General features: G+C 42.1%; 1 protein-coding gene across 3 annotated transcripts in view; it reads left to right on the forward strand.

The window, feature by feature from the left end:
• MAST4 (microtubule associated serine/threonine kinase family member 4) overlaps positions 1-22,258 on the forward strand; it is a 542,918-nt gene that overhangs the window by 199,072 nt on the left and 321,588 nt on the right. The window lies entirely within an intron of this gene.

Here is a 22,258-nt window from a genome sequence, read left to right on the forward strand (position 1 = left end):
GTAGTTAACATTTATTTGCAATTGCATTTAAAAGGCTGTCCCTCATTTTAACATTTTTTTCTATCTCTGGAAATAACTTCCTCATTTTCTTTGAAAACCAGCGAGAGGGAAAAAAAAATCATCCCTTGTGAAAATATTACACATCTGTTCCTTTTAGAACTCATAGTTGCAGTGGGGGGAGAAATCGTTTACTCTCTTGTCAGGTGTCCATGTCAGCCTCCTGGCCTGTGCCCTGTGCCGCATTGGGGCACCATTTACTGAGACTTGAACGTGCGAAGTTCTGGTGGAGTGGTGTCACACATAACCCTGGACCTTGCTGCTCTCTGGAATGGGGCTCCCTGATGATGGCTGCCACCAGCCTAAGCAACTGGAGCCTGCCAGTAGCAGGTCTCCAAAGGCTGGGGTCTTTCCAGAAACAGGAGTTGGGAATACGAGGTCCAGCATTCCCTCTACATGTGGAGAAGCTCCTCCTTGGCCAACCTCAGGGGCTCCTCCTTTGATTTCATGAAGGGAGTGACCACGTTAGCTTATAGCTTGCAGTTGTGAAATCGGAAGGCCACCCACACTCCCACACTAGCTATAGAGATGTCCTCTGCTATAGAAACTTTTCCTTGGTGGCAGCATCAGAAGAGACAACAAAAGAAGTGAAACGTTAATGACTGCACCACTTTGCTGGCTTGAGCTGTTTTCCCAAACTGTCGTTTTTCTGAATCATTCAAAACATCCTCTGCCCCTTGTGCTAAAGGCAAGGGATGTGCTCAAAGGGGGATGGGCACTGACAGCACTCGAGGAATAATTCCCCTCATCCATCAAACCTGACAACCCTTGGATTCCTCGCCCTGTCAGAGGCAGACGCTGGAGCAGGATTGAATGGTCCCCACTTGTCTGGCATTTTAAACAAATCTGAATTTGATATGAAATTAACTGGATGCAGCTAAAGTTGCTGGTGGCAACAGTTCTCACTAAAGTCCTAAGCTTAGAGCCTGTCCCACAAGGCAGAAGGATATGACGGACGTGTGTCTGAATTACGACCATCGCCTAAGCCTGTCAGTGCCGAAAGCTCTTCATTAAGAGGGAAAGGTTAGGAATCCAATATCAGGGCAAATGAAGCCACATCTCTGGTCTGCTAGAACTTTACCCTTTCCATCCCTGGAGTCTTAGATTGGGTTGATCTATTAGGAAATTCAGGATTAGATGACTTCTGTGCTCTTGATTTTTTATTCTAAAAAGAGGAGTTTATTTTTGTATCGTAAGATGATAAATTCCCATAGAACATTTAAAAAAAATTCTTAAAGGTAGGGATAAAAATTGTGCATAATATACAACCATTCTTAACTTGTTTTCTCTAAATATAGATTTTCTTTTCAAGTCTCCTGGTAACTTGTGATAGCTTATAGGCATTCTTTAAATTGCTTGCATCTCTTGTTTCCCCCACGATGTCAGTCTTGGGCTGGTTACCTGTCTGATTTTTAATTTCTCCCTTTGGTTTCTTTCTGCCTGTTTTCCTTTTCTGTAGTTTGTAACTCTGAGAGTGGAAGTCTGAAGGTGTTTATGTCTCAGAGGGTGCTAGCCCTTTGTCCCGGGGGCCACCTCTGACCGTTGGTACCCATCTTTTATTCATGTGATCTGTTCCCTCTTGTTTTCCTAGTTCCTCGTGCCCCACTCTGCCATCACAGAGGAGTGTACATCCTTATGCTCCTGGGAATTGTGGAGCTGAAGGCTCTCCGTCTGTCTGGCATTTCCTCCTTGCCTGCCCTCTCCTCAGACAAGGGGGCACCTGGTTCCTGGAAGAACGTGTCCCTCAGGCAGCTGCCTCCCTAAGCCTGTGAAGTCCTCTGCTTCCCCTGCCATCAGTCCTTTTGTGTTGGCTGCACTGCTATGAAAGCCGATATCCTTAGATATCTCTAGATGGCAGCATCCACCTCCCTGTGCCTTGAGGCTAGACTAGAAAGGAACACTTGACTGTAGCCTCAAGGATGGTGTTAGTGTGGCTGCCTGGTCTTCATAATGAGTGTCTCCCCTTACCATTTTTTCTGTTTCCAAGTGTGTTTTAAATGCCACAGGCAACCATGAAGTTGGAATAGCCATATACCCTTTGCTGGGGCTTTCCCCAGTCTCTAACTCGCAAATCCAGAGATTTGAATTATTCATTCGTGTTGTATGTATCCAGTGAAATTTTGTTGTGTGGTGCATTGCTTTAAAGCGAAGCTTGATGTTTCTTGTTAGTTATTTTTTAAAAAGTTGCTCACGAGGGTGCCTGGGTGCCCTGCCAGAGGGACCTAGGAGCTGATGTGTTAGATGCTGGGCTGGTTCTCCTGCTTCTTGGCAGGTACCCTGGTTGGTGCAGCTCTGAGTTCATTTTGTGCAACTCTCTTTAACAGTGATATCAAATATATGGCCCCAAATTCAATTACGTTGGTTCCTCGTTCAGAGTACTTTAAAGGTAATTACAAGGTAGACATGAAATCAAGTACAGGGAAGTGTTCTGCTTTTTACAATGTGTATTATTATGTTGGAGGGTTTCACTGGTTCTGATTTTTTTTTTTAACCTATCTGTTTCCCAGTGAAACTATGGATGCTGGGGAGCCCAGCAGAGCTGTGTCTTTGTGTCCTCTGTTGTCCTAGATCCAGGCCAGCACACACAGGTTTCTCCAGAAACCTCTCCTTTACTAACAGCATCCTCTTTGCCCTACATTTGGTCGTGGTTCCTGATACCGTAGCACAAACCATTTATTTCAGAATATTTAAGCACACATTCTCTCTGCCTTAACTTCTATGTTCTGGTGGAATTGTGTTCATTGGATTTAAACAAAATATCCAACAGCTCAGTGAGCACCTGCATTATATTGGCTGCAGAGCCTGTGTCCCAGATCAGCCTTTTCTCTGCTGCGGTGGGAATTAAACTCAAGCAAAAGAGGTGAGCTAGACTCTGCATCATAAGATGCCTTTATGTACTTCACTGAGAAATGTGCACATTGAAGATATACTCCCCTTTCTGAAGGATATTTTTTAAAATGAGACCCAGAATTTCTCCTGGGGTTAGGAGAGATCCTTCCTTCCTTCCCTCCCCCCTTCCTTCCCTCCTTCCTTCCTTCCTTCCTTCCTTCCTTCCTTTCTTCCTTCCTTCCTTCCTTTCTTCCTTCCTTCCTTTTATTTATTTATTTATTTGACAGAGAGAGACACAGCGAGAGAGGGAACACAAGCAGGGGGAGTGGGAGAGGGAGAAGCAGGCTTCCCACCAAGCAGGGAGCCCGATGCAGGGCTCGATTCCAGGACCCTGAGATCATGACCTGAGCCGAAGGCAGACGCTTAATGACTGAGCCTCCCAGGCTCCCCAGGAGAGATCCTTTCTAAGAACAGCCCCACCAGAGCTTACTTGTATGCCAGGGTATGTCCCCTTCATTCTGCATTTTTCCTCCTTGGTGCCTCTCTCCACAGTTTCATACTGAGGTGCTTTTCTGCCCCCCCCCCCCATTAAATGTAGCATTTAGATGAAGAGCTTTGAAATCAGAGAAGGGCACATGAATTCATCTGGGAGTGAATTTACATGGAACAGGCTCTTCAAGCATTTCTTCAGTGATCACTAATCAGAAATGCTCTTGCCACATGTTATTTTTCTAATAAACAGGAGAGTCGTAAGTTCCGTGTAAGTAGGGGAACCTTATGGTCACTCATGACACCAATACAAATTCAGAATTATATAGTTATAATTGGCAATCACTCAGCAACAACCTCCTAGTGTCCTCACTTGGGAATTGATCTGTCTGGGAGGAGGGGAACACCCATTCATTCCACTGATGTGGCCCTTCTTTCATGCTGCTGATTTATATTTTAACGGTAATATATATATATATATTTTTAATATAGGGATCTTTGGGGGAAAAAAAGATAATAGCCCACAGTGTTGCTACCCCTGTTGACATTTTTATAAAAAGTCATACATGTCCAATATTAGAAAATTCTAAGAATACAAAAAGGTAAAATGTAAAAAAATGATTTACCTCTCTTTGTCCCTCTCCTCAAAGATAATCATTACTAATTGTTTCTTGTTAGTTGTGGAAAAGAATTATGTATGCCTCCATAAACGTAAAATTGTTTTGAATTTTTGGAAACTGCTTTGACTTCACTTTTTAATTTAATGTGCAAATATCTCACATTAGCACAGAAAAGTCTACTGTGCCCTTTTTAATGATGACACACAATTTCATCTCATGGATATACCATTATATAAATTGCCCAAGCGGTCCCCAGGGTGTGGACTCTCAAACAACTTTGAAAGCCCTGCAGCTCTGACCCACGTGACATCCGCTATGAGAATGCTTGCACACCATTATTTTTAGTGGTAGGCTGATTTGTAGTTGTTGGTGAGGTAGGTTTTCTCCCAGTGTCTCATCAGGATGATTTAAGAGTACATTGTGTTGTATTAAATAAATGTTGTAACAAATACACTCAGTTTTTGCTGATTTAGAAGTTTCCTCAATATTGTTATTATTTACTTGTATAAACAACAGAAATTTATTTCTCCCTCACTTCTAGGCCATTTTGGCAGAGATAGGCTCTCTTCCATGTAGTCCATCAGGAACTCAGGCTGACAGAGGTGCGGCCATGTTTTTGTTCTTTCCAAGCTCCTCTGAGTGTTAACACTCAGATAGGAGATGGGGAAGAATCACATGTACCTCCTAGTCCATTGTCTGGAATTCCGTCTTGTAACCATACCCACGTCCAAGAGAGGCTAGGAAACTATTCTAGCTGCATACCCAGAAACAAGAAGAAGTGGTTTGATGAGCAAGTAAATAGCTACTTAATATGACCAAAAACATGAGTGGGAGCACTACCCAAGCCTCACTTGTCCCTGGAAGTGGTGCTTCCGGCTGCCTCTTCTCTGTTTAGATGTTGCAAGTTCAAGTTACCATACTTCACTGTTTCGAAGAACCTGCATTAGGGCCAGAAGAAATCTGAAAAGGGTTTTCATGTTGGGAAAAATGCTGAGTAGCAAGAAGACTGTTGATGGTTTGTTTTGCCCCAAGCTCTTACAGAGGCAATGAGAGCGGTGCTGCCAGGCTCCGCCGCCCTGCCCGCCCCCGGGGGGGAATTACACTCAGCCTCTCAGCATCAGGCTGCTGTCTGTCCAGAGCTTTGAGCTGTGTCTGTGAACATCTGTGCTTTATCTTGGGCATCTTTGAGCAAGATGTGTCCTAAGTTATCAGAAAAGCCTAGGAGGTTGTTTTCTTGGGTCTGGGCGTGCTCAAAAGGTTTTCCATGTAAATTAATGGTAATTGCTTCTTTGGTTTACACTTTCTTGGCTTATGAAAGGTTTCATAGGATAGCTGGGGAACTCCATCCAGTGTAGGGGCTAGTTAATCCAGAGAGGATACTCTCTGTTCTGCTCTCCAATTTCCTTTGCCTCTCCTCTCTGCCCTCCATCTCCCCTCACAGTTCTTTACGGACTGTGATAGCATAGTGGCTATGCAGAGGAGTTAATCTAGTGTGTGGTTGAACTTGAGAAGACAAGAGAGGGAGAAGGGATGGAGCGGGAAGGTTTTTTGCCAAGTCCCCCCTTTAAAAGGCTTTCCTCTGAAATCAGAAATTAGAGGATGCTGCTCTCGATGTGTAGAACCACTGTGTTTCTGCTCTCTCTGTCCTTCTGAGAGTAACGAATTGCAGGTAAAACCTCACTGGGGGCTTTCCAGGTGATGACTTTCTGCATAGAGGAGGGCCATGCATGCACAGGATCTGGGCAGAGGCCCAGAGAATCTGCCGGGCAGAATGGTTCATGTTGGCTTCTCTCCCCTACCACCAGGACTCTCTGACAGTTGGTCCCTGAGTGCTGGAGAGAGATGTCAGCAATGCTCTGCTGCCTTTCGCCTCTGCTTGGGGGGAGTGGTGGGGAGGAGGGCCGGTTCCCAGCCTCGCTGTGGCAAAAAGCCTGCCTATTTGAGATTTAGTAAAGATAGCATATTAACTGGATCGGCACTTTTTTTTTTTTAATGATAACATTTTTTTAAATGATAACATTTTAGGGTGGGAGTGAAAAATAGCAGCTATATTCTTGGTCTCTGGGTATGTTTTCAATGTGAGAAATAAGGCAGACTTGTCCAAACACATTGGAAGTTTAACTGAGAAAATGATTCAGGAAATGTTAAAAAAAAAAAAAAAAAAAAAAGTGTTTTTCCTTCCAGCTCCGTCCACTCTCTCCTGCCACCTTTGTTTGTGTTTATTCAAATAATTTGGATGCCTCTCAGATCTTGGGCAAGCCTCAGAGTATTTCTGATGCCTTGATAAAACACACAGTACATTCTGGGTAGGTTAACATCTGTTAATGTATGCATCTTAGAATTCAGTCATGTCAAGAAAGTACTCAATCTGGTCAGCATCTTGATTTAGTCGTGTGATGGGTACTAGTGTCATGGTTTGTCAGGGAGGTAAATGGACACATGAAAAGGCATAAAAAGACCTATTTCATTACTCTCAATTGATGAAGGCATTGCACATCCTTAAATAATGCTAACTGTCAGGTTTTTGGACACTTCTAAGAGAGGAGGAAAGATATTAAAAAGATAGCTGTGAATGCAACAGGGACTGACAGAGAACCTGGTGGCTCTAGGAATCAATACCATAATTGTGTTCCTGTGCTATAATTTATCAAAGCACCTCAAAGTATTTTACAAGGGAGTTCAGGAGCGCTCTAATTTTACAAATGAAGCCAGTGATGGCTGGCTGTAAACTGCTCCTTAGCCACAGTCTCGGTCTGCGTCTGTGTTAGGAGACAGAGAACGGCAAACAACAAAATAAAAGACCTGTGAGGGCCAGGTGGATGGTGGTGTCATCTTCTGCATTAGAACGCCGTCCGTACGTATCATGATGATACAGCCGGTGGGTGCTGAGCTGAGCGCAGAGCCACACCAGACCAGGAAGTATGCCAAGAAACGATCGATAGAAGATATATTACTGAAAATTAATATTCTGCTGCTGAATTATTCTTATTGATTTAGGGGTTTTAAAAGTGGCCATGGATAATTCTATGAACAAAAGGATTTGTATTTCTGGAGCAGAACACCAAAACAACAGAGGAAATCCCATCTCTAGCACAAAACCTTGAAGCATGTCTCAGGAAACATAAAACTGGACTTGTGTATCCTCAGGGGGGCTTCTGTCTATTCTTGCTTGGAAAGGTGGTTATCTCTCAAAGCCACACGTGGTAAAGTTTCATTTGCTATGGTCACATCTTTACCTTGATATAACCTGTGTTTAATAATTAGTCAGAAGACACATTAACAGCCTAATCTATAAAGAGGAAAACCAGAAATGCTTGAGAGGTCTGAAGCAGGGTCAGACGTTTGAACTAGGGGAGTGTAGCTGAGGCTGGAAAGGGGAATTTTCAGAGTTTGGGAAGAGCCGGTTCTGGTTTGCTCCAGACGGCAGCTGTCCTGCATTGCCCTTGGAGCATGGTAATGCTGCGCTGTGGCGGGTGAATGTCAGTGGGTTTAGGGAGCTGCTGCCCTTGACCATGCCTGGCTACCTCCCATGCTCCCTTCAGTCCCCTTCCTCCTGGTGTTCTCATTGTCTTCCCAAGTCCCCACCTCTCTTGCAGTGAAGTCTATTATTTATAGCAGCTACAAGGTGAAGCAGCCTCACTGGATCTCAGTTTTCACATCTCTGAAGTGAAGGGTTTGAGAGGATTTCCAGCTCTGAAACGGAGTGATTCTAGGGGTCATCTGAGACTGACCATCCTCATTGAAGCATCTTCTGGAAAATGTTAATGCCAACTCTCTGTCATTCTAAGAGTTTTTAAAAAAATCTAATTCCTGATAAAAATACTCTTGGGGGGGGGCGCCTGGGTGGCTCAGTTGGTTAAGCGACTGCCTTCGGCTCAGGTCATGATCCTGGAGTCCCGGGATCGAGTCCCGCATCGGGCTCCCTGCTCGGCAGGGAGCCTGCTTCTCCCTCTGACCCTTCCCCCTCTCATGTGCTCTCTGTCTCTCTCATTCTCTCTGTCTCAAATAAATAAATAAAATCTTTAAAAAAAAATACTCTTGGGGAATCTTAATGTATAGTTATTGACCATTTACCACCTTTTTGTGGGGAGCTTTTTACCTAAAGCATTTTCTATTAAGTAAAAAAAAAAATTTTGTCTGCGTTGTATTTTCACAAATTTTCACAAATACTTATAGCAAAAGAAAGCACAGAAAAATGTTTGTAATTGGTGAATTGAGGTGAAGAGTATAAGTGTATTTATTGAATTCTTTTAAATTTTCTGTAGGATTGAAAAAATTAAAAGTCAGGGTAAAAATGGAGGGTAAAAATGGGCAGGTGTCTTTTTCTTTAAGGAAACTGAAACAAATTGCAGGAAGCGATTTATTAAATGACTTTCCCAAGGGCAGTCAAGAGCCAAGTGTCAACCTGGAATGGATTCCAGTTGCTCGGTTGCCATTCTTGTGCTTTTTATTATTTTTCAGCCATATTTCCTCCCTAAAAGAAAAACAGAGGAAGGAGTTTCCTCCACATACTGCTTCTGAACATTGCAGTGTATTTCCGCTTACAAAGGATCCAAATGAGCAAAGCAGGAGATAGGTACCTGCTTTATAAAACTGCTGGTTGCCTGGCATCATGTGGATCTTTCACCCATTGAGAAGAAGTGGGTGGTTCTATTTCTGAAACTAGAATTTTCATTTCTGACAGCTTGAACCAGAAAGAGGAGTCCATGGCAAACAGTAGTTACTAGTGAAGGGAGGAGTGGTAGATACAAATCTCATAGGCACAGTGCACTCTTCCATTGCTGCCAAAATGGAATGTTCCCTTGGAAGGGCATTGGGAACAGGAGAGTCTAGAAGGTCTTTAATTCTCTCGGAAATTTAGGAGAGCCATGTTGACCACTTCGTGGACTCTGCCTGATCCCAGGCCTCGGTGGGTTAAGGGGAGAGATGGGTTTCCAGGGGCAGCTTTACATGAACAGACAGTGGTACTTGCCTGTAACTTTCCCCATCTCCTCTCTCTCTCTCCTGGAACCTCAGAGAAGGAGGGTCTCCATATATTTTTCGGAGTTTTAGGATGTTACCTAGCCTAGTAACAAACTATTGAAATCAAAGTAACGGTTTATGATGAATTCACACCTCACTGATGTTACAACATATGTAAATAGCTGAGAATCTGTTACTCTTTGTAGTCAGTGTGGAGTGAGCTCCTTATAGGTCATCAGCTTGTTGGAGGGGCGATCACTTTCACACAGGTCTCAAGCAGGCATCATCCTTGCTTGTTTGGACGATGACCTTGAGTGCTTTCATGACCCTTGGTCGCCTCCCTTGTGCTTCATCAAGCATGGTGAGCAGCCATAGGTATGTAGAAGAGGCCAGCCCTCCCCTAAGTATCATTTACAACATTACCACCTAGAGTACCGTTGATGGGGCAAACTCTGTTTCTCGTTAGATTACCCTCCTCTCAAAATAGTTTCTCTGATCTTCATCTCCATTAACAGAGAGAATCTAGGGTTTTAAAAGCTCAAAGAAAGGGGTGAAGTGCACTGATGTAAATGATATTTTGTCCAATAGGTGGCGCATCAGCAAATCTCATTTGCAACTGATGGAAGTAAATAGGCTGAGGATTTTTTTTTTTTTTAAAGATTTTATTTATTTATTTGAGAGAGAGAATGAGAGACAGAGAGCACGAGAGGGAAGAGGGTCAGAGGGAGAAGCAGACACCCCACTGAGCAGGGAGCCCGATGCGGGACTCGATCCCGGGACTCCAGGATCTTGACCTGAGCCGAAGGCAGTCGCTTAACCAACTGAGCCACCCAGGCGCCCTAGGCTGAGGATTTTTAAAAGATACATCCATAATGCATGTAAGGGAAAGGTATACTGTACATGCAAGGTGGGTCACTAAATCAAGTGGAAAAAAACAATTGGATGATTTAAAACTTATCTTCTAATTGTTAGGAAACTGTCAAGAAGAACATTTTAAAAGCTAATATCTGGTTGAAATTAAAATGCTTTATCATGTCACATGGAGATTTTTTTCCACAACACTTGGGCTGCAGGTCACTGCTGCAAGTTAGAGAATATGTAATCTTGACAGTATTTTGAGTTTTAGAGAATAATATATGGTAGATGTTTTGGTATCTTCGATGTATATATATAGAGAGAGAGAGAGAGAGTGTGTGTTCTGAAAATGTTGAAAACTTCAATAGCTAAGGCAATGTCTTCGAGTAACTTTAAAAAAAGACATTTTAGTGGAACATGGTGCATGTAACTTCTTGAAGAAATAGACGGCATGCTACTGGAATACATTATTAGAAACTCCACTGCATGTGCAATTAAACACCACAGCTAAATGAGTAACTCCGTGCTAAAAGTCTATTAGTTACGGTTTTTATACTCAGAGATGGTTAAAGATGCTTCTTCAGAAGCATGTAAAGGAAGTGACATTCTCACTTCTTAAATGCAAGTATCCCCTCTAAAAACTGAGTAGCGAAATTGGTGATGTGTTTCTAAAACCTGTATTTCAGAAGACAAGTAAGGATTGAGAGAAAATTCTGCTTTCCTGTACAGTATTCGAATTTTATTATATATTTTCCCTAAAGAAATCTGTATTTTTACTGATGGCTTAGAGTAAGGAATCTCTGTGTACTGTTTTTACAAAATGGAATCAGATTTGGTCTCATAATATTTTCAGTAGGTAAAATATTCAGGATATATATTGGCTATTGTATCTAATTTTCTTTAGTGGACAGTTAGAGAATACAATGAATGAGCTTTTCACAGATGTCCTTTCTCCTGTCTCAGAGGAGAGCGGTGACAGGCATTCAGAGTTGTCAGGTGAGCTATGAAATCTTCACCAGAGAAACCTCAAAAGGAAAAGCTGAAGGATCCTGTTTGCTTTTAATAATTGAGTCATGTAATGTGTTTAGTAAGGCGAAGACCAATAGGACTTATCCAATTCACTGAATTTCAATTTTAGAGGAAGATTGTACAAAATGTGCCTTGTCTTTCCATGAAAATGCTAGTCTTTGGTGAAAAGAGATTAAAGTCCTATTCTTTTATAGCCACAAGAATTAATCCTTCTTTCCCTTACTGTTTTCCATCACTGTCTCCCCTGGTCCCTTTCTCAAGTTTGATAATCAAGCATGGGGAGCATGACAGGAATTCTGTAGTAAGAAGGTCCCTTCTACTGTGGGGCTTAGTACTCTTGTGCCCTTTCGACCAGGGGTTGTCAAACTTTTGCACAGTTGAATCATCTGGGGAGCTTCAGAAAGTACTGATGCCTGGGGCCCACCCTGGGGGGTTGTGATTTAGTAGATTGGGTGGGGCCTTAAATTTTGCAATTTATAAAATATGATGCAGGGGCGCCTGGTTGGCTCAGTCAGTTCAACTTTCGGCTCAGGTCATGATCTCAGAGTTGTGAGCCTGAGCCCTGTGTGAGGCTCCCTGCTCAGCGCTGAGTCCTCTTGAGGTTCTTTCCCTCTCCCTCTGCCCCGCCCCTGTTCTCTCATTCTCTCAAATAAATAAATAAATAAAGTCCTTAAAAAAAAAATCTTCCAGTGATTCTAATAAGAGGATAAATTTGGAAACCTCCCTTATTCTTCGCCTACCCTTTGAGTTCATCCTTCCTTGGTACTTGTGTCTTGGGACCCCTGACTGCATTCTGGTGGGACTGAGTCTTTCCTCCCTGTGTTCTCAGCATTCATCATAATGCCTGGCTCATAGTAGATGTTTAGCAATTGGCTTTTGAATCAAGGGGACAAAAAAATTTGTATAGTAATACAAGATGTAAACAAATTGATTCACACACTTCTGACTCAGGGCACTTTTATTGCCCAGGTAGATATTTCTCCTTTACTGGAAGAGCACAGATTTCCTAATCTCCTTTCTTTGCTTAAAGCAATGATAAGTATATAAAATTAAAGAGGAATATGTTCTGTTGTGTGGTATTAGCTAGAGTCACAAAGGCCAACTTTAGATAAGAGGACAAAGAAAGGCTAAGCCTGTATTCAATAAAGCTCAAGGAAATGAGTGTCAAGAGTTGTCAATTTCTAATGGAATAATTCCCGATGGTCTTACTTAGAGAATATTAATTTATCTAATTGATGGTAATCTGGTCAATTTATTGTAGCATTAAAAATGCAAATTATTTACCACACCAAAATATTCACTGATGTTCCTGAGACTTTTTAAATTTTATTTTATTAGGTGATAATGGGAGGCATAATTGTTAATGTTTGATTCTGGCAAAATACAATTAGTTTCTGTGAAACACATTGTGCATTAATGATATCATTAAGATTAATGAATATAAATGAATGAGCAAGGGATTTCAAACAGAACATAGTGACTTTTTAACAGTCTGTAAAACTTGAGATAGGTTTCCTTGATTTTTAAGGATAATGTGCTAGAACTGCATTCTTATATAGACTATAGAGAAACTAAGTCTAAGAAATCAGCTATCAGCAAGATCAAAGTTTTTAAACATTTATTGTTATTTTTTTGAGAATATTAATTTTTGTTAAAGCCATTCCTTGGTCTTACTTGAAGAACTACTTTAAAGACAGCTTTTAATAGCAATTTTGGGGTTCCTTTATGTATAAAAGTGATGAATATTTTGGTGGTTAAAAAACAGTAAGGGTAGTGTACACTGTTCATTAAAATTAGATAGGGGGCACCTGGGTGGCTCAGTCGTTAAGCGTCTGCCTTCGGCTCAGGTCATGATCCCGGGATCCTGGGATCGAGCCCCGCATCGGGCTCCCTGCTCTGCGGGAAGCCTGCTTCTCCCTCTCCCACTCTCCCTGCTTGTGTTCCCGCTCTCACTATGTCTCTCTCTGTCAAATAAATAAAATAAAAAAAAATCTAAAATTAGATAGGAGTTCGGGCGCCTGAGTGGCTCAGTTGTTAAGGGTCTGCCTTCGGCTCAGGTCATGATCCCAGGGTCCTGGGATGGAGCCTCACATTGGGCTCCCTGCTCAGCAGGGAGCCTGCTTCTCCCTCTCCCTCTGTCTGCTGCTCTGCCTACTGTGCTCTCTCTTTCTCTCTCTCTGTCAAATAAATAAAATCTTTAAAAAAATTAGGGCTTTATGGTGGTCTTGTATACTACAGATGTTCTATAATAGAAATCTGTTATATTTATAATTTTGAAATATTAAGAAAGCTAGACAAGTGTTTATTTTCTTGAGCTAAGAGAAGGAGAAAGGAGAACAGGCTGCTCTTCACGGTCTTTGGATAGAGTCATGGACTCAATGTGTGACATAATCCCAAGAATCACATGGTATTTTGAATATTAATGCATGACTGTATGTTCTTGGAATGTAGAGGGACCCTTAACCACTAAAAAACAAAAACAAAAAACAGAGTTTATCTATGACTTGTGCAGTTGAAATTTAAACACTGTTTTCAACTTAGTTTTGCTGAACTAGATAGACATTACTGTTGGATCAGCGGGCAGTGCTTCATGTGACATCTCCCTAAAGTATATATCCTTGGCCTGACCTTCATTTAGTGCTTCTGTTTTTCCCTCTGTATGCACATCACTGTGTGCGTACACCCACATGAGTGTTTGTTAGTGCATCTATTTGAAGGTTTGGCGGGGGAGCCCTTGCCCTTGAATTCCTGTTAAAGCGCCGGTGGGATGGACAGTGAAGGCAGATGAGGAAAGGGGGAGGTATTTTGGAATGTGGCTGCTGTCTGGGCCCTGGTACCTGACCCAGAAGCCTGAATTCTTTTGTTTGCTCTTGTTTTTTTTTTTTTTTTTTTTTAAACTGTTTTCATGACCTTGGGCTCTTCTTTTAACCTCATTGCCTTACTTTACTTGGTAAATTGGACCAGTCTCTTGCTTTGCTACTTTACAAGAAACCGATGAGGATTAATGGGCTAGACTCTGGAGCACCTTTTGTGTTTCTCTGAAGAGCACGTTTAGGGGAAGCTAGAAGACAGAGTTCGCACCGTAGAGAAGCAATGTTCTATCACGTTGCCGTGTTACATGGTTGAGTCCCAAGGAGTCCTGCTTGCCATTATCCTAAAAGGAGTGCTAGCAGCAGCCTCATTTCTATTCACTTCTGAATTGAATGACACGTGAGTGCAGGGTGATGGAAAGAAAGGCCAACTATATGTGGGGATCAGTGGAGTCACAAACAGGTTTCAAGGGCAGTGTCTGACTTAGGTATGCTTGCCTGAAACAGGCCGACTTGTTTTTTAAAACCCCTTTTGTATGTATCTCTTAGACTTATTTAGCTCCTCAGTATTTGTGGAAGAGTCACCAAAAGTGCTTGGCTCTGTGTGCATAATGCCAACAAGATCTAAAAGAGGTTCCCAGTCCAAAACCTCGGAATTAATGTACGCTGGTGTCTCAAGGTAGGGTGAGGTTCTAGACATGATTGTAGGGCTTAAAACAATTAGCTTGCACGTGGCTCTTCGCATCTGTATTGTAAGCATGTCAGTATAAACATCCGTAGAAAGAGTGCTTGACTACCTCATGTATCCAATTCCACCCTAATTTTATTTAGCATGCTGTCTTTGGACAATCAGATTTTCAATTCCAAGGTGACTGGCTTGGTTTCTCTCCTTAGAAGATTTTTCAGATTTTTTCCCCCTGCCTGCGCTTACCTTTTTTTAGGACGTTTAGCGAGGTAGCAATACATTTAACCTAGAACTCAGCTTCCTGTCAGTGTGAGATTTTTAAGAAGTTTAATACATGTGTATTCTGAAAGTGCTGTTGTAATCTCTGATTCAGCGGGTGTAGTTGGAATATAGACAATACAGTTCAAAATTCTGAAAAAATTATCCTCATCTTTTATCTCTGGGCGTATGTCATCACTTTAGGAATAATTTTAGGACTGTCTCTTTTTTTCAGATGCTCATAAAATACTTGGTTGATGCCAGGAGTGTTACCACTTCTGTATATACATATTGACTTACTCGTTTCTAAAGCTCCTGCTGTTGATAGGCATCCTGTAGCGGCAGGACTGCCAATGTCACTTCACTCATCTACTCTGATCTTGATAGATCTACTCATGTGAAATACAGGAGTTTGCTAACAACTAGTTCATGATCCCAGTGTTAGCTGTGTATCATTTAGAGATGAAGGGACATAATTGAAAAAAATATATTGGAACTATTTCCAATTGTCAGATCTTCATAAATGCTCTCGTATGAAAAAAATGAAGTTGTATTACCCAGTTTTATTAGAAATGCTATATTTTGTTGGATCCGTGTGTTCGCAAACTAGAGAATATTTTCCCTGCCGTGATTGATGTTAGGGCATTTATGGGGATAGTCTGCTATATTTCATATGTATATGAGGATGTCAATGTTAAAATGTTCAAAAGAAAATTATGTATGTGAATTATATTTTATTATTTCCTCCTAGGATGTAATTTTTTCAATACCATGATTCCTGTCATATTGTCAGTAGTGATTTGATGGGTAATATGCCAGAAATAATTAGATAAAAAAAAGGTGATGCAAACGTCAAGACAATATAGGTTTCTTGTGAAAAGCCTGAAGCGAAATCATGCATGTTACATTGTAGAAATCACCAGTTGCATACATTTAAAGGTCTTCAGGATTACCCGCGGGATGGAAAATGGAGCTAAACGCAGGAAGCGTGGGATGCAGCATATTTCATAGGCATATGCTTGCTACTGACCCCCACCTGCAATCTCTGCTAAATGAAACGTGTTTTAGAAAATGCTACTCCTGGGCGCCTGGGTGGCTCAGTTCGTTAAGCGACTGCCTTCAGCTCAGGTCATGATCCTGGAGTCCCTGGATCGAGTCCCACATTGGGCTCCCTGCTTGGCAGGGAGTCTGCTTCTCCCTCTGACCCTAACCCCTCTCATATGCTCTCTCTCATTCTCTCTCTCTCAAATAAAATAAATAAAATCTTTAAAAAAAAAAAAAAAGAAAATGCTACTCCTTGGGCAAATTCAGACTGTGGTATATTGTCAGTGGGAAGGTGTTAGATCCCGCCCTTTTCCTTTGAGTAGGAAAAATTCCATCTTTCTCTGGAAGGCAGGCAGCCTGTCCTTTGTTTTAGTCCTCTTTTTTCTTTGGGGAGAAAAAGACATACAGTACGAACTATTTCTTTACCTTTGTTGACCTTAGAGATTAGAACGTTACTTTAAAATCTCAAGTGACTATTTTAAAACACAGGACAAGGTAATTGATGGTTTCAGTGTTGCCTCCTGAGTATAAGATCTCCTGGGACTTTAAACAGAACGGAACCTGTCTCCAAGTGTCTTTTTACTTTTGAGCATTGATGACACTGGTTCACTTGTATGTTACTTTAATGAATAACAGATACTTCTAAAGATTAGACAGGAATAACTTTGACAGTAATATTGTCATATTACAGTATTAATATTAGGCAGGAATGAAGATGAATGTCAACTAGAGCCAAGTACGTAACCTGTCTTCAGAGTCAGCATGCAGACCGTGGTGTGTGTTTCGGCCCCACACTTCAGCCCACCCCTGGTGTTAGCATGCTCACTACTTTGTGACTTGGGAGGATGGGGATGAGAAACAACTACTGGGAAGCTGAGCCCTGTCTTCTGCCTCTCCCGTGTTCCTGGGCAGGCGAAGGAGCCTTGCAGTCAGAAAGTGGCTGAGTCGTATGTGATGCAGATACTCTGCAGGCTGATTGATGGCCTGCAAGATCATGGAAGAGGAAGGAGAGTGTGGAGACATGGCTCTGGGGCCAGGAGGGAGGGACCAGGTGCCCAGAGTGGACTGCTCTCCCCCGAAGGGCAGTGGGATCAGTTTCCCAGTTTCCCAGCAAATGGCCTCCTCCTCTTCCCCAGCTTCCTGGTGAAGTCCATAGTCATAGCTCCATTTTCTGTCATAGAAACTGAAGGTCAGGGAAGTTGAGGGACTTGCCCCAAGTTACCGGGTTCCCATTTGGCATAGCCTGGACAGGGATGGCTCTCTGTGCCAGGGGCTTTCTCCTAGGGATGCTGGAGAGTCATGATTCCTGAAAATGAAGGGAGAAGTCTCAGCGCTGTTGAGAACAGGGTGAGCAGCCTTTGTGCCCTGAGTCATTTCACCTGAAAGGCAAGAGCCATTTAAGGAGTGCCTTCAGTGGTAAATTCCAGAGAAGATGAGACCAGGAAACAAGGAGCCGCCAAAAAGCCCCACAGGTGAATGCGGATGTGTAGCATGTCTGGCACCACCACTGAAAAGGGTGCCTTTGGTTTTGTGGAATTTACATGTTGATAAAAAAATGACACTTTATTTGGAATCAGATCGTTTTGGAGCAGCCAGAAAGGTGAAGTTGACACTCAGAGGGAGTCCCTGGAGGCCCGGAGACAGCTAAGAAGAAAGTAGAGGCCATACTCCATCACTTGTCTCTGGCTGCCTTCTGCCTCCTGCTGTGTTCCCCCCCCCCCCCCGGGGGGCGGGGGGGGAGGAGGAGGTCCCTAGCTTCTGTCCTGAAGCTCTGTCTTTTGGAGACACGTGGCCCGTGGAATCTGGAATTCCTTATGTTCTCTCTGGTCTGTTTTGACCACTGACAACTTAGAATGTGGTGATTTTTTCTTGGGAGATAAAAATACCTGACACCTTTCATGTGTTCCTTTCATCTGGAAAGCACTTTTTCCTCCTTGGTTTAAGCCCTAACAGGCAATAGGGTGGTTAGCAACCAAAATTGGAGAGTCAGCCGGAAAGAGTTGGTTCTCAGTCTGCCTTTCCTTGACTGTGTGACCTTAGGAAGTTGCTTGACTTCTCTGAGGGTCAGTTTCCTCCTCTGTAAAATGGGGATTAAATCTAACTCATAGAGTTAGTATGACGATTAAATGAGATAAACTTTATAAAGTACTTAGAACAGGGATTGGCACATCGTGTGTGGTCAATAAATGTTGGCTATTATTATTTAGAAGTAAAACATGTAGGAAAATAAAGTGCAAAAATTGAGGAGTTTAAATGTAAATACGGAAATGTATTTTTGAACAAATCTCACGGCTACCTTGGTCATTGGCATCCGAGATTCTCTTTACCACTTACATTGCAGTATGATTATATTCCCAATAGTGGATACTTACATGCATTCTCCGGAATGGTCTGTTTCTCCTTTGTAAGTTTTTATGATCTTTATTTTAACTTTTCTTAAATACAACGCATTCATTGGCCATTGCCATTGAGCTTATGAGTGGAAAAAGTAATCAAATGGTGAATGGAAGATTTGTCCACTTGGCCACATAGACTTACCTGGTCATTGAACATAAATAAAAGACATGTGAATCCTTGGTCTGTTGTTTGAGAGTAACAGACAGGATCTAGTAGTGAATGCATTTTGTGGCTGTTTGTCTATGTTGCTCGAGCTGAAGTAGTGATCGCTGCCACACATGTATAAGAATACACTATGGGGTGGTCCCACCACGGGTTGTGGTAATGGTCTAGAGATCACATTCAGAGCATACTGACAACTCTTACTGAGGGGATGAGTGCCCGGGTAACAGTGGCGTTCTTCTGACTCTCCTCCCTGTGGTAGGGAGAAACCTCCTCTCTGCCAGGAAACCATTCTCACAATCCCCTCTGATCTGGGCTCCCTTGGCTTGTGGGTGGGTGGTCCAGCAGCCAAGGCTGAGAGCTGCTGGTAGGGAGTGGATTAGTTCGGTGGTGTGCAGTGGGCAAGGTTAAGTCTGGAAACTTACCCCATCTTTGGTTTTTTAAAAAAAACTCACAGTGTTCCTCACGGCAGTTCCTCAGTGAGCATTCAGTTGGTGAAGAGTGGGTGTATAATCAGAATGAGTGTTTACTTTAGGGTAACCAGTGTGGAACTAGTGAAGAGAGGTAACTTCTTTTTAATTTTGTGAAAAGTATCTGACCAGGTAAATCAGATGGCAAACCTCTATCCTTATACCAAACATTACTGCGGACAGTAATTACAAAATGTCAGTCCACCCCTTTGTTGAAAATGTGTGTAACCACATGCTTCCTCCACCCCGCCCCAACCCCATTTTTCTCAGGATTTAGAATTGTTTTTGTTTCTGTGAGTCATTTTTGTAATAATGATTAAAATTTAAATTTTACCCATATTATAGTGTCCATAGATTTTGAGTGTTCTTTGAAGTAAATTACACCTGTGATAGAGTATGCATGGGGTGTATCCATACAGATACTTCTTTTTTTTTTTTTTTTTAAGGTTTTTATGTATTTGAGGGAGAGAGAGAGCAAAAGAGAGAGCACAAGTTGGGGGGGGGGCAGAGGGAGAGGGAGAAGCAGACTCCCTGTTGAGCAGGTAGCCCGATGTGGGACTCGATCCCAGGACCCTGGGATCCTGACCTGAGGTGAAGGCAGATGTTTAACCAGCTGAACCACCCAGGCGCCCCTCCATACAGATACTTCTTTAAAAAATCAAGTACCATGAAGCCCCTGGCTTTAGATAACAATTGATGAGAAAGGCTAAGAAATTTTATTTGAATACACATATAACAGCATTAAACATTGAGGTTGGTATTTTTTGAATTGACTCACGATATTGTGAACATATTCCATGAAGGCATAAAATCGCAGGAAAAATGAGTTTATTAATGGAAATTAAGCTAGATCCTAATTATTACCTGTGAATAAGTGTCATCATTTGAAGTTTTTATTGCATTTTAACACATGGCTTGTCTTGATGAGAAAACATGTAGCAAAGGGTAAATGTAGCAATTTTCCTTTTACTATTCCCTCTGCTAAGTCATTATTGCTTGATGTTATTTTTCAGCAGCCTTTCATTTTTGTCCCAAATGTTTTTGCCTCTGGCTGGTTTTATTTCTTTAAAACGTATGTATCACTTCTCAAAGTGATACATTTTGACAGGTAATCGATATTTTTTCATACTAGATTTGATGCTGCAATGGTCATAATCTTCATCTTAGACTTAGTTAATGGTTGAATACTAAACTAGATTTTTATCTCAAAATAGTCTTTTGTTAAGAAACATATTTGCCCACCCCCCCAACCAAATTCCTTTTTATCACTCCCACCCACCAGGCATCTCTAGCTGCCACACTGCTTGGGATGCACAGAGTCCACTTATCTGGGATACACATCTTTTTGACTTTTTGACAGTGTGTCCTCAAAATGTCTTGAGATAGCATTTCCAACTAGCTTACCTAATTGGTCACAGAAAAGGTGCTTCTGGACTCTACCTTTTTTTGGTTCTGAGGAGGCAGTCTAGGACTCTACCCCTTTTTTCAGGGGGAAAAATCTTTTCCCTTCCTTCTCTGTATTGAAAACTTGGTACCCTCCATTAGACCCCACTTTTTCTAGACTGACCAGCACAATGAGGATCCCAGTATTCAGAGCACAAGCATGTGTCATGACACCGAGCTTGGCTTTTGCTTTTGAAAGTTCAGCTTCTTAGGTCATGATTTTTTTTTTTTCTTTGCCTAAAACCAACTAGGGCTTCCTTATGCCTCTGTGTACAGATGACAGTGATAGTCTAAGCTGGTAAATATATTCTCACCTCCTGCCAAGGCACTTAGTCTAAGATGGCCCTTCAAATTTCAGGCAACTGTTCATGTTCCTCTCTCAGGAAGGTGACTTGAGGGAGAAAGGTCAACAACTGTCATACCTTTTGTTTTCGTTGAAGGAAAAGGTCTCCCTTTTGTGGGAAAAGATGAAAGTACAGGTAGGCCTGTACTTTCATGGGTATCTCTTTCCACCAGCTTTGCAGATCCCGCACAGATAGCAAGCCGACCTTACTGTCCCGGCTCTGAGACTTTTTTTTAGGTTGTTTTCTTTTTGTTTTTGTTTTTGTTCTGTCCTTCCATGTAAACAAACACGTACAGTTTCTTTTTTTTTTTAACATGTACAGTTTTTAAAAATCTTTTTAAAGACAGTTGTTTGGAATTCGTTGGTCCCTTTTGGCTTGCACAGTGATCACTTAGGTGCTGTTTCTTTGCTTCTTGAGACTGTACTACTTCTGCATGTGTGAGAGAGAACTAGCTTCCTTCCTTAAGTGGTATCAACTGAGCACACCTAAATGGAAGAACACCCTGATACCCGTCTCTGCTGATAGCTCTGCTAGTGCTACTATTTCTTGACAAGGTTTCTCTTTGTATGTGTGGAGATGTATGCAGACTGTTCGGGAACATAAAAGGCAATCAGTTTTCCTTAGTGGTTAGATTCATAAATCTATTTTTAATGACATAATCTAATCAATTGATAGCACTCCTAATAGTGGGTTGACAATCAGAAAGAGAAAGCTAGTGTAATAGCAGGTGGATGGGTAAGGAACCTCTAGACACTTTCTTCCCCACCCCCTGCATTAAGAAATCAGATATCTGAATTAGGTAAAACCCAGGAAATGTAGATTTTTAAGAAAATATTATGCCTGTCTTACTGACCTCCTTTCTTGCAAGAAAGAGACTGTCTAATGGATAGAGTGAAGGAGAATGTGGTTTTCAGACAAGTTGCAGAGTCCTAGACTGCCTCCTCAGAACCAAACTGTAATCTCAATTTAAATATCTCTAGGATAGAAATCAAGGGGGAATAATTTATTATAAATTGGTAGTATTGTATGTTGTTACTCCTGTGCCAGGCCAGTAATGAAAACTTAATATTCATCTCCTGGTTGCTTCGAATTGAAATAAGATGAGGATGAGCAGCGTAAACAAGCTGAAACAGACTGTGAAATTGCATATGATGGGAATCTTTCTTTTAGCTGCTTATAGACTGTAAATAGGTTAATCTTCCAACCAATGATGGCTCTTACGATTTCTTCTGCCTTTTTACATTTTGATCAGGTCTCAACAAAATGAAGTTACAATCAGGAGGGACGTTAATATCTAAAATGTTTCTGTCTTAGGGCCAGGAAACTACTGGCCAGGTATTTATGTGAATGAGTTGGCTTTCACACTGGGAGGTGGAAAATGTTCTGGCAAGGCTGGAAGAGCAGCCACCCAGAGCCCTCTGTTTGCAGGGTTTCGGGCAGCGTGCGTGTTCTGCTACATTTTTTTCTTTGATGCTATCAGGAAAGATCAGGAAAGATGAGCAGCAGGCCTGGTGGTGCTGCTCGGCTGACCAGCTGTGCCCTACTTTTTCCCCGTCCCAATCATTGGCTGCCTTCTACAGAGGTGTCTGTCACCACTGATTTACTTAGCCACTTCGACCTTATAGTTGCTTCAGAAGGGGCTTGACCCAGAGCTCCTGCCGAAAGCCATTTACTGGTCGTCTGGAATGCCAGAGCCAGCGTTTTGAAGGAGAAGGAAAAACAGGGACCCCACGATTTCCTGCCTAATAGCAAGAGCCTCCCCCGCCTGGCTAAATGCATTAGGTACCTGAGCCCACTTGCTGCC

The sequence above is a fragment of the Neomonachus schauinslandi genome, chromosome 7, assembly GCF_002201575.2.
Source record: "Neomonachus schauinslandi chromosome 7, ASM220157v2, whole genome shotgun sequence".
Taxonomy (NCBI): domain Eukaryota; kingdom Metazoa; phylum Chordata; class Mammalia; order Carnivora; family Phocidae; genus Neomonachus; species Neomonachus schauinslandi.